Source organism: Hyla sarda, chromosome 6 (genome assembly GCF_029499605.1).
Source record: "Hyla sarda isolate aHylSar1 chromosome 6, aHylSar1.hap1, whole genome shotgun sequence".
In the NCBI taxonomy this organism is placed as follows: Eukaryota; Metazoa; Chordata; class Amphibia; order Anura; family Hylidae; genus Hyla; species Hyla sarda.
Window position 1 is genome coordinate 51,540,064 of NC_079194.1, and position 12,944 is coordinate 51,553,007.

General features: G+C 40.2%; 1 protein-coding gene across 1 annotated transcript in view; it reads left to right on the plus strand.

Annotated features, from left to right (window-relative positions):
• Nucleotides 1-8,768: 8,768 nt before the first annotated feature.
• MYH9 (myosin heavy chain 9) overlaps nt 8,769-12,944 on the plus strand; it is a 126,938-nt gene continuing 122,762 nt past the window's right edge. Inside the window, exon 1 of the mRNA XM_056523692.1 lies at nt 8,769-8,790. The gene's annotated coding sequence lies outside the window, so the exon portion shown is untranslated. The remainder of the gene's footprint in view (nt 8,791-12,944) is intronic.

A 12,944-nucleotide genomic window follows, 5' to 3' on the forward strand; every position in this document is an offset into this window, starting at 1 on the left:
AAAACCCCCTCCCCCAATAAAAACGTAAATTGTCCCATTTTCTCTATTTCACCCCCAAAAAGTGTAAAACAAATATTTTATATACATATTTTGTATCGCCGCATGCATAAATATCCCAACTATTAAAATAAAATGTTAATGATACCGTACGGTGAACGGCGTGAATGTAAAAAAAATATAAAAAGTCAAAAATAGCTGCTTTTTTATAACATTTTATTTAAAAAAATGTATAAAAAAAAAGTATTCAAAGTTTTATATAAGCAAATAGTACAGATCACGGTGCAAAAAATGAGCCCTCATACAGCCACTTATACAGAAAAATGAAAAAGTTATAGGTCTTCAAAATCGGGGGATTTTAAACATATTAATTTGGTTAAACAGTTTGCAATTTTTTTTAAGTGCAACAGTAATAGAAAAGTATATTATCAGGGGTATCATTTTAATCATATTGACCCATAGAATAAAGAACACGTCATTTTTACCGTAAATTGTACGGCGTGAAAACAAAACCTTCCAAAATTGGCAAAATTGCGGATTTCTTTTTAATTTCCCCACACAAATAGTATTTTTTTTGGTTGTGCCATACATTTTATGGTAAAGTGAGTGATGGCATTACAACGGACAACTGGTCGCGCAAAAAATAAGCCCTCATACTAGTCTGTGGATGAAAATATAAAAGAGTTATGATTTTTTGAAGGCGAGGAGGAAAAAACGAAAACGTTAAAATTAAATTGTCTGAGTCCTTAAGGCCCAAATGGGCTGAGTTTTTAAGGGGTTAAAAAAAAAATATTATATATATATATATATATATATTCCTTCCCTAATAAAAATTCAAATCACCCCCCTTTTCTATTTTTTAAATAAAACTGTATAAGCAAGACATTTTTTTTATATTTGGTATCGCCGCGTGCATAATTGTCCAAACTATTAAATTATTATGTTTTATGATCCTGCACGATGAACAGCGTAAACGCAAAAAAATTCCGAATGCCAAAATTGCTGATTGTTGGTTACATTACATCCCCAAAAAAATGTTAATAAAAAGTGTTCAGAAATCCAAAACTATGCAAAAGTGGTACCGTTACATATTACAGCTCATGGTGCAAAAAACAAACCCTAACACAGCTCCGTAGGTGGCAAAAAATTTTTTTTTAAAGATAACATAACAAAAATTATTCGAGTTTGGTATCATTGGAATTGTACTGAGCCATAGAATAAAGTTAGGGTGTCATATTTACTGTATGTTGAACTTATTAAACTGATTGAAAAATTACAAAATTGTGCAATTCCATATTTTTTCAATTTTGCCCTACATATCATTTTTTTCTGGCTTCCTAATACATTGTATGATTAAAAAAAAGTGTATCAGTGGAAAAAACAACTCGTCACGCAGAAAATTTTGTTAGTAAACTTTGTTAGTAAAAAAAAAAGAGTTATCGTCTTAGAAGGTAAGGAGGAAAAAAACATGAGCCATAAAAAAAAATTTGCTGGGTCATGAAGGGGTTAAGGAGTTAGCCAAATCTGCAGGGTTTCTTTTTGGGGATGGTAAGAAGCTGAAGTTAAAAGCAAAAGCAGGTGGGCCATGGTTAGAAGAAATATTGCCTGCAGCTAATAGCAGAAGAACAGAGGCGGTAGATAGGTTAGGTGATTTATGAGAGAAGCTTTTGTGTTGCACAGGGGAATCAGATAGTTTTAAGAGATTCACAAAAGTAAATAGTGTGTGTGAACTGTACATGGGCGAGGACATGAGAGAGGGCCTTATGTGAATAGAAACCAAAAAGGGCATGAGTGGAGGGTAGGTTTGAATTCTAACAGTTAAAATGTAGACAAAAGCAAAGAACACAGTAAATTTGTTTGGGTAAAGACAGATCGATAAATATGTTTTTCTGAACAATTTAGCCATAATGACACCCTGCCTCCTTGTTGCTTACATTTTTATCCCTCTCACCCTCTACAACTCTTTTTCCCATAGACATAACCATGTCAATGTTTTATTTCTTGTGTACTATTTATTTTACCATATAAAATGTATTGTGAAACACACCCACACACACATATATCTTTATTTATTTATTAATTTTGGGGGTGTTGACGTGACCATGCAGTAAAATGACTCATTCAATTAAAAATTCATATTTTTATATAGTGAGCTGTATTTTTTATTGGTACCATGTTTTCTTATTTTCTTTTTTATTCTAGAATTGGGTATTTACCAAGCAGAATATTTAACATTATATTGTAATTGTTTGGGTATTTCCACACATGGCAATACTAACTATGTTATTTTTTTTTATCAGTTTATATTAATTTAGCAAAAAATGGGAAGGGATGTGTTTTGATTTTTCTTTTATCATAATGTTTCCTCCCTTGAGGGGCTTGCATAAGGAATGACTTGATTGCTTGTACAGAACACTGCAATACTATCGTATTGCAGTGAACTCTCATTTTAGTGATATACTTTTACTGCCTGTCTTGCGCTCCTCAGCAGGCTTGGTCAGAGACATTGTTAGATTCTGAATGGTATACTCTGTGTCTGGTGCAGAGGTAATTTCACAGGGAAGCTGTGATCACCTAATGTGAATGGCCTGATCCTGTCTTATATATATATTGGCGTGACTGCGGTGACATTTCTCTACACAACAGGAACTATCAGTGTGTATTATTATGCCAGAATGTAAACTGCAAGTTATTAACATTATCTTAAAATATACATTTTGAAAAAATATTCCACCAAATATTTGTAGAAAAATATGTTTAACATAAAACCTTAAAGGGGCACTCCACTGTTAGACATCTTATCCCCTATCCAAAGGATAGGGGATAAAATGTCTGATCACGGGGGGCCCGCTGCTGGGGACCCCCACGATCCCCATGCAGCAGCCCGGTACCTCAGCAGCCCGGAGCTAAGTTTTCTCCGAGGCTGATGATGGGCGATGCAGGGGACGGGGCATCGTGACGCCCCCTCAATACAAGTCTATGGGTGGGGGCGTGATGCACTTTCCATAGACTTGCATTGAGGGGGCGGACGTGACGTCACGATGCCCCGTCCCCTGCACCGCCCGTCATCAGCTTTGGAGAAAACTTAGCTCCGGGCTGCTGAGGTACCGGGCTGCTGAAGGGGAGATCACGGGGGTCCCCAGCGGTGGGCCCCCCATGATCAGACATCTTATCCCCTATCCTTTGGAGCACCCCTTTTATCTAGAAAATAGGTAATTTTCTGATGACACATTTCCTTTACAAATCCCTGGATGATAACGACAGAAGTGAATGCCAGGTCTTACTCCTACAACTTGATTCAGTACACTGCAAGGAGCCATGGGATTGCTTTGGCAATTAGACACCAGAGAGTCATGTCAGCCCACAGCCTCTGACACAAGGATAAATACTTAAGATATTAGCTGACAGTAAACTTATCTGTAGCAACCTGTGTACAGCAGCTGCTGCCAAAGCTAATAAGATCATGGGAGGCATCAAAAGTGGCTTAGCTGCACATGATAAGAACATCCTTTTAAAAATAGCAAACCATATACAGTACAATAAAAGACGGTAGCGTCTAAGCATACAACTTACCCAGCAGACCGATAGACATGAAGAAGAAAAATGGCCTGTACCGTTATATGTCATACATTATCAAAGTATGTATCAATAGCACATATTCTCCATTAACCCCTTAACGAAGCAGGACGTATATTTACGTCCTGCGCCGGCTCCCGCGATATGAAGCGGGATCGCGCCGCGATCCCGCATCATATCGCTTCGGTCCCGGCGCTAATCAACGGCCGGGACCCGCGGCTAATACCACACATCGCCGATCGCGGCGATGTGCGGTATTAACCCTTTAGAAGCGGCGGTCAAAGCTGACCGCCGCTTCTAAAGTGAAACTGAAAGTGACCCGGCTGCTCAGTCGGGCTGTTCGGGACCGCTGCGGTGAAATCGCGGCGTCCCGAACAGCTGACCGGACACCGGGAGGGCCCTTACCTGCCTCCCCGGTGTCCGATCGACGAATAACTGCTCCGTGCCTGAGATCCTGGCAGGAGCAGTCAAGCGCCGATAATGCTGATCACAGGCGTGTTAATACACGCCAGTGATCAGCATAGGAGATCAGTGTGTGCAGTGTTATAGGTCCCTATGGGACCTATAACACTGCAAAAAAAAAGTTTAAAAAAAGTGTTAATAAAGGTCATTTAACCCCTTCCCTAATAAAAGTTTGAATCACTCCCCTTTTCCCATAAAAAGAATAAAACAGTGTAAAAAAATAAATAAATAAACATATGTGGTATCGCCGCGTGCGTAAATGTCTGAACTATAAAAATATATCATTAATTAAGCCGTAGGGTCAATGGCGTACGCGCAAAAAAAATTCAAAAGTCCAAAAAAGCGTATTTTGGTCACTTTTTTTAACATTAAAAAATGAATAAAAAGTGATCAAAAAGTCAGATCAAAATACCCCTATGACCTCTATATTTTCTAACCATCTTTTTCCTCCTGGGCTCTCTCGACAGACTTTTCAATGGTGGATTGACAGGAAACTGACTAAGGTACATGACTTTATAGACAACCGTTCTTTCCACACTCTCACCTCTCTGACTAACAGACTTGACTTTCCCCCCACCGAGGTGTTTTGAGCCTATCAGATTTTTTCTTTCATAAGGTCCCAGGTTGCCGTATCCCAGATCCCGAAGCCGACTTTCTATGAAGCTTTTATCATCTATAGGCCATTGGCGACTGGGCTACTCTCCTTGTTGTACGCCCACCTCAATGCTCCTACAGCAGATAGTAAGCTCCCGTTCATGGTGGCTTGGGAAGCTGACTTGCATATACTGTTAACACCTGCCCAATGGCATGATTGTTGCGAGACTTTGAGTAAGGGCAGTTGGCAGATTCCCCTAATGGAGACTGCATTGAAGGTATTACATCGTACATACATGGTCCCAACTCGCCTTCATGCCTTTTGCTCTGACATATCCCCGCTTTGCTTCCGAGGCTGTGGCCATCTTGGGACCATGTACCATGTGTGGTGGTCCTGCCCGGTGGTAGTGGGCTACTGGGCTGGAATTCTGGACCTCGTGGTTTCATTGCTGGGGACCCGGGCTCCCAGAACCCCTTCCTTTTGTTTGCTGGGTCTTCGGCCCCCGGGGATGTCTCACCGACAGTTCAGACTTGCACAATATATTATGATGGCAGCTCGCATCTATTTAGCATCACAATGGAAGAAACCTGCACTCGATCTATTTAGGGTCATTGAGAGGGTGAACTCTATTATGATTAATGAAAAATTGTCGGCGATCAGAGATGATACGGTAGAGAGGTTTAATACCCTTTGGGAACCTTGGTTGTCATCTGCATATTGTTCTCGTGTCCGTCAATGCATGAATATGTACTGAGAGAGTTACATGTATTCTATTATTGTCTATGATATGAGACTGAGTTGCCGCCGCCAGCCGCCATCGATTCTACATATATGTTTGCAGTGGAATGTATATTGTATAATTACTGCATCTGTACCTATGTTCTTGTTACGTTGGCCTTGGTAGGCCCATATGTTATTGCCAATTTTCTGGCTATTCTGCTAGTTTCTATGTGATTCTGAATAATCATCAATAAAGCTTCACTGTTTGACCATTAAAAAGTCAGATCAAAACAAAAATCATACCGATAAAAACTTCAGATCACGGCGCAAAAAATGAGTCCTCATACCGCCCTGTACATGGAAAAATAAAAAAGTTATAGGGGTCAGAAGATGACATTTTTAAACGTATAAATTTTCCTGCATGTAGTTATGATTTTTTCCAGAAGTGCGACAAAATCAAACCTATATAAGTAGGGTATCATTTTAACCGTATGTACCTACAGAATAATGATAAGGTGTAATTTTTACCGAAATATGCACTGCGTAGAAACGGAAGCCCCCAAAAGTTACAAAATGGTGTTTTTTTTTTCGATTTTGTCGCACAATGATTTTTTTTCCCTTTTCGCCGTGCATTTTTGGGTAAAATGACTAATGTCACTGCAAAGTAGAATTGGCGACGCAAAATATAAGCATAATATGGATTTTTAGGTGGAAAATTGAAAGGGTTATGATTTTTAAAAGAAAAGGAGGAAAAAACGAAAGTGCAAAAACGGAAAAACCCTGAGTCCTTAAGGGGTTAATCAGAATATGAACCCTTGTGATCTGCCTTGTGGTGTGTCTGTCTTACAACTCTGGATAGAAGACTGTGAAGGGCAAAACAAGGTTAACTTAGCAGATCACAATCTCCTGAACAAAATATTATATAAACACACCAAAGTCTAAACATTGTGATTAAAACCATATAGGTCACACCATAAATTGTGTCAGAAAATGTGAAAAAAAAGTAGCATTTGAATAAAAATGCTCTTTGTTTTATTAGGCTGTGTAGGTGTCCTACACTTGCTTCCACAGTAAGTCCTGTTAATGCCTAATTCTCACTATGCATAACTGGTTCTCCCTGATATACAAAGACAATGACATCTTTCATATAACAAGTATTTCCAAATCTTCTGTACTATAAACCAGTAAACCATATATAAAAATAGACCATAAGCACTGTTAAATTCACAAAGGTTTATCCTAAAGATGAATGATACGAGGCTGTTATGAAATGATGACATTACATGATTGACTTGAAGCTTAAAGGAGAATTCCAGCGCAAAATAACTTATCCCCTATTCAAAGGATAGGGGATAAGTTATAGATTGCGGGGGGTCCGAGCGCTGGGGCCCGCCGGGATCTCCTTGACGGGGCCGTGGCAGTCTGCAGGAAGTGAAGTTTCGTCCCCAGCAGAAAGCCGCGACAGACATGCCCCCTCCATGTATCTCTATGGGGTACATGGAGGGGGCGCCCCCTTTCCAGCATACTGCTGCAGCCCCGTCCAGGAAATCCCGGGGGGCCCCAGTGCTCGGACCCCCTGCGATCTATAACTTATCCCCTATCCTTCAGATAAGGGATAAGTTATATTGCACTACAGATGTCCTTTAAAGAGTACTCTGGGATACATTTTTTCTTAACTGGGCCAGAATGTTGGCATTTAAAAAAAAAAAATACGGACTCAGGGCTTGTTCACACTGCCATTGTGCGGCGGTAAATGGAGCTCCATTGGCTAGTCCGTCAGATGGACGGGATTTGAGAGGCGAAAAAATATACTGCATGTCTTATTTTCTTTCTCTGTTCAACTCCTGTAAAATATTGTATCTAAGATGGACCCCATTCAAGTCAATGGGATCTGTTGGGACTCAGCAGTGTCAGTTGTACTCTGACCTGTTACGGATCCGAAAAAAATAAAAATAAATAGCCGAACAAATCCAGAACAGGTCAGAGCACAACCGCAGTGGGAACTAAGCCTTACCTAACATTGCTCCTCCACAGAGATACTCTTTCTGCTTCTGGTGGTCAACACATCACACTGCGGCCCAGCTAATCACCGGCCACAGCAATGTCCTGGCAATTAAAAATATTGGCCCTGACAAAAGGAAGAAGACCAGGGCTCAATATGTCACACTGCTGCTCAGTATGAAGGATAGCTGATAAGATGACTGATCCACCCAACATTAGTTTAGAATGCCGGCTGCGGTGCTGGAGGCTCGTGACATCACGGCCACACACCCTCATTGAAAGTCTATGGGAGGGGGCGTGGCGGCCGTCACTCCCCCTCCCATAGACTTGCATTGAGAGCGATGGTCGTGATGTCACGAGGGAGCATGGCCGTGAAGTCACGAGCCTCTGGCGCCGCATCAAGAATCATCCGGCACGGAGCGAAGTTCGCTGCGTGCACTGGATGACTGGGGTGCCGCTGCAGAGATCGGGGATAAGATGTCTAGGGGCGGAGTACATGTTCCTGTATCTAGATTTCCAGTTCCCTTGAGGTGAAACCAATGCCCACTAGGAATGCAAAACAATTCACTGCTTCTGTATTACTGTTTATTAAATAAGTAACGAAAAATCAAATAACCCCAATTTTTTGCATGTTATCCACATGGAACAAAACATCCCCCTCTTGGACCTCTAGTCCTAAAATTGATCATTGTTACATAGTTACATAGTTAGTACGGTCGAAAAAAGACATATGTCCATCAAGTTCAACCAGGGAATTAAGGGGTAGGGGTGTTGGGGGGAACATAATTACGGCATACCAAGGTGTGTAAATCAGGTCTCATTTCTGTTCCTATGTTAAAAAAGATAATGCAGGTTCTAATGATTTTTGGTGTCAGCCGCTTTTAGTTTTTGCCAGATAAGCAAATCATGAATAAGATTTATCCATAACATGCCCTGATCGCTTCATGCAACAGAGTTTGACTGAAGAACTTCTCTTACCTACAGCCCCAAGAACAGGTCAGCACATGAAGGTTCACATGTTGGGGGAGATTTATCAAAACCTGTGCAAAGGAAAAGTTACCCAGTTGCCCCTAGCAACCAATCAGATTGCTTCTTTCATTTTGCAGAGGCCTTGTTAAAAATGAAAGAAGCCAGCTGATTGGTTGCTATGGGCAACTTTTCCACTGGACAAGTTTTGATACATCTCCCCTGTTGTTCCCATAACTGATTTCTGTAGCTACAGGAATATTGGTCTATAGTTGTGGAGGAGTGCAAAGTCAAGCAATTTTTAAATCATTGCAATTAATACCTTATCACAGAGTTCTTAAAAAAAAAAAAATACAACTGACCAATGAGGTCTGTGATTGGCTACAGCGTCCTATGTTCAGGGATGTAATTACTGCACTTTCTTCATAGGACAATAAAGTGGTGGTGAAGCTAGAATTGCAGCAAGTTCAGGGGTGAGTAAGAGATTTAATTTACATGCTGGTCCCAGCCAATAGTAACAGCCAATAGGAAACAGGTACCTTCAAAAAGTGTAGCTGTCATTTGAAAAAAACTGTTGATTTGTTGTAGAGACATATCCAAAGTTTTTATGGACAGAGTCTGAGTGTTCAGATTCAATAGTGAAAATGAGCCGGGAAACAATCACATGACCTAGACGAACTTACAATGTACAGTCATGGCCGTAAATGTTGGCACCCCTGAAATGTTTCAAGAAAATGAAGTATTTCTCACAGAAAAGGATTGCAGTAACGCATGTTTTGCTAAACACATGTTTATTCCCTTTGTGTGTAGTGTAACTAAACCAAAAAAGGGAGGAAACAAAGCAAATTGGACATAATGTCACACCAAACTCCAAAAATGGGCTGGTCAAAATTATTGACACCCTTAACTTAATATTTGGTTGCACACCCTTTGAAAAAAAATAACTGAAATCAGTCGCTTTCTATAACCACCAATAAGCTTCTTACACCTCTCAGCCGGAATGTTGGACCCCTCTACTTGTGTAGACTGCTCCAAGTCTCTCTTATTGGAAGGGTGCCTTTTCCATTTTCGGTAAACAGTAGAATGATGTGCTTTACCAAAAAGCTCTGTCTTGGTCTCATCTGTCCACAAGACATTTTTCCAGAAGGATTTTGGCTTACTCAAGCTCATTTTGGCAAAATGTAGTCTTGCTTTTTTATGTCTCTGTGTCAGCAGTGGGGTCCTCCTGGGTCTCCTGCCGTAGCACTTCATTTCATTTAAATGTTGACGGATAGTTCGTGCTGGCACTGATGCTCTCTGAGCCTGCAGGACAGCTTAAATATCTTTGGAACTTGTTTGGGGCTGCTTATCCACCATCCGGACTATCATGTGTTGACACCTTGCATACATTTTTCTCTTCCATGCATGCCCAGAGAGATTAGCTACAGTGCCATGGGTTGCAAACTTCTTGATAATGTTGCACACTGTGGTCAAAGGCAAATCTAGATCTCTGGAGATGGAATTGTAACCTTGAGATTGTTGATATTTTTCCACAATTTTCCTCAGACAGTTCTCTTCTCCTTTTTCTGTTGTCCATGCTTATTGTGGCACACACAGACACACAATGCAAAGACTAAGTGAAATTCTCTCAATTTTATCTGCTTTTAGGTGTGATTTTTATATTGCCCACACCTGTTACTTGCCCCAGGTGAGTTTAACCCCTTAACGACGCAGGACGTATATTTACGTCCTGCGCCGGCTCCCGCGATATGAAGCGGGATCGCGCCGCGATCCCGCATCATATCGCGTGGGTCCCGGCGCTAATCAACGGCCGGGACCCGCGGCTAATACCACACATCGCCGATCGCGGCGATGTGCGGTATTAACCCTTTAGAAGCGGCGGTCAAAGCTGACCGCCGTTTCTAAAGTGAAACTGAAAGTATCCCGGCTGCTCAGTCGGGCTGTTCGGGACCGCCGCGGTGAAATCGCGGCGTCCCGAACAGCTGATCGGACACCGGGAGGGCTCTTACCTGCCTCCTCGGTGTCCGATCGACGAATGACTGCTCCGTGCCTGAGATCCAGGCAGTAGCAGTCAACCGCCGATAATGCTGATCACAGGCGTGTTAATACACACCTGTGATCAGGATGAGAGATCAGTGTGTGCAGTGTTATAGGTCCCTATGGGACCTATAACACTGCAAAAAAAAAGTAAAAAAAAAGTGTTAATAAAGGTCATTTAACCCCTTCCCTAATAAAAGTTTGAATCACCCCCCTTTTCCCATAAAAAAAATAAAACAGTGTAAAAAAAAATAAAAATGAACATATGTGGTATCGCCGCGTGCGTAAATGTCCGAACTATAAAAATATATCATTAATTAAGCCGTACGGTCAATGGCGTATGCACAAAAAAATTCCAAAGTCCAAAAAAGCGTATTTTGGTAACTTTTTATAACATTAAAAAATGAATAAAAAGTGATCAAAATGTCAGATCAAAACAAAAATCATACCAATAAAAACTTCAGATCACGGCGCAAAAAATGAGTCCTCATACCGCCCCGTACGTGGAAAAATAAAAAAGTTATAGGGGTCAGAAGATGACATTTTTAAACGTATAAATTTTCCTGCATGTAGTTATGATTTTTTCCAGAAGTGCGACAAAATCAAACCTATATAAGTAGGGTATCATTTTAACTGTATGGACCTACAGAATAATGATAAGGTGTAATTTTTACCGAAATATGCACTGCGTAGAAACGGAAGCCCCCAAAAGTTACAAAATGGCGTTTTTTTTTCGATTTTGTCGCACAATGATTTTTTTTTCCGTTTAGCCGTGACTAATGTCACTGCAAAGTAGAATTGGCGACGCAAAAAATAAGCCATAATATGGATTTTTAGGTGGAAAATTGAAAGGGTTATGATTTTTAAAAGGTAAGGAGGAAAAAACGAAAGTGCAAAAACGGAAAAACCCTGAGTCCTTAAGGGGTTAAAGGAGCATCACATGCTTGAAACAATCTTATTTATTCGCAATTTGAAAGGGTGCCAATAATTTTGTCCAATCCAATTTATGGAGTATGGAGGGACATTATGTCCAATTTTCTTTTTTTCCTCCCTTTTTTGGTTTAGTTCCAATACACACAAAGGGAATAAACATGTGTATATCAAAACATGTGTTGCTGTGATAATTTTCTGTGATAAATACTTAATTTTCTTGAAAAATGTCAGGGGTGCCAACATTTACGGCCATGACTGTAAGTCTATAGGACTGTCCAGGTCTTACAGATGCAGAGTGGGGAGAAGAGCATGTAATAGATAAGCTTTTTCAGTATGTGCCAATTGGGGATCTTAGTATTGGGCACACAATAATGTACAAATTTAGCTACCTCACTACCACATTTGTTAGAACTTTCAAAGGGTATTATCTTTGAGATAAGCCATTAACTATAGATGCTGAACCTGCTTATGAAGAAACTTGATGTCCTGTTTTTTGAGGTACTAGTTTGTAGCAATAGACTTTTCATGTTTAAAGGGGTGCTCGGGTGGAAAAAAAATGTTTTCCATATCAACTGTTAAACAGATTTATAAATTACTTCTATTTAACTGGTTACCGACCAATTACATATATACACGTCCTTGTGCCGTTAACCATGTATACCAGCGGGCCCCCAGCTGATTCTTGTAGCTGAGGGTCGGCGTTAATAGCCGACATGTGGCGATCGCCAAGGACGGCTAAAACCCTTTAGATGGCGGCTGTCAAAGCTGACAGCGGCGTCTAAAGGCACATTTAAACACTCCCTGTGGTCCAGGGTGGGGCGATCCACTGCTGAGGTAGCCAGAGGGCTTACCTCTCCTTCTTCGCTGGTCCGGGCTCTCTGATTGATAAAGCCTAGCTAGACCAGGCTTTATCCATAGAGTGCAGAGCACACAGTTCAATGGAGTTCTATGGAACTCTATTGATCTGTATGAGGAATCTAATGATTCCTCCTAAAAGTCCCCTAAGTTGAATAAAAGTTAAAAAAACACACATTAACCCCTTCCTTATTAAAAGTTTAAATCACCCCCCTTTTCCCAAATTCCATATAAAAAATATATAAACATAATAAAAATAAACATATGTGGTCATAAAGGTCCGAACTATTAAAATATGTTAATTAAACCGCACGGTCAACGGCGTATATGTAAAAAAATACCAAAGTCCAAAATTGTGTATTTTTGGTCACCCACATTTTTTTTTTATAAAAACCGATCAAAAAGTCCCATCAAAAGAAAAATGGTACAGATAAAAACTTCAGATCATGGTGCAAAAACTGAGCCCTCAAACATCCCTGTACACGGAAAAATAAAAAAGTTATAGGGGTCAGAAGAGGAAATTTTTAACTTACTAATTTTTGTGTATAAAGTTATAATTGTTTAACAGAAGTAAAACAAAATCAAGCCTATATAAATTGGGTATCATTTTATTTGTATGGACCTACAGAATAAAGATAAGGTGTCATTTTACAAAAAAAAAAAGTGCTCTACATAGAATCGGAAGCCCCCAAAAGTTACAAAATGCCATTTGTTATTTTTTTTTTCAATTTAGCCCCACAAATATTTTTTTTTCTGGTTTCGCTGTAGATTTTGCGGTGAAATGATTGATGTCATTACAAAG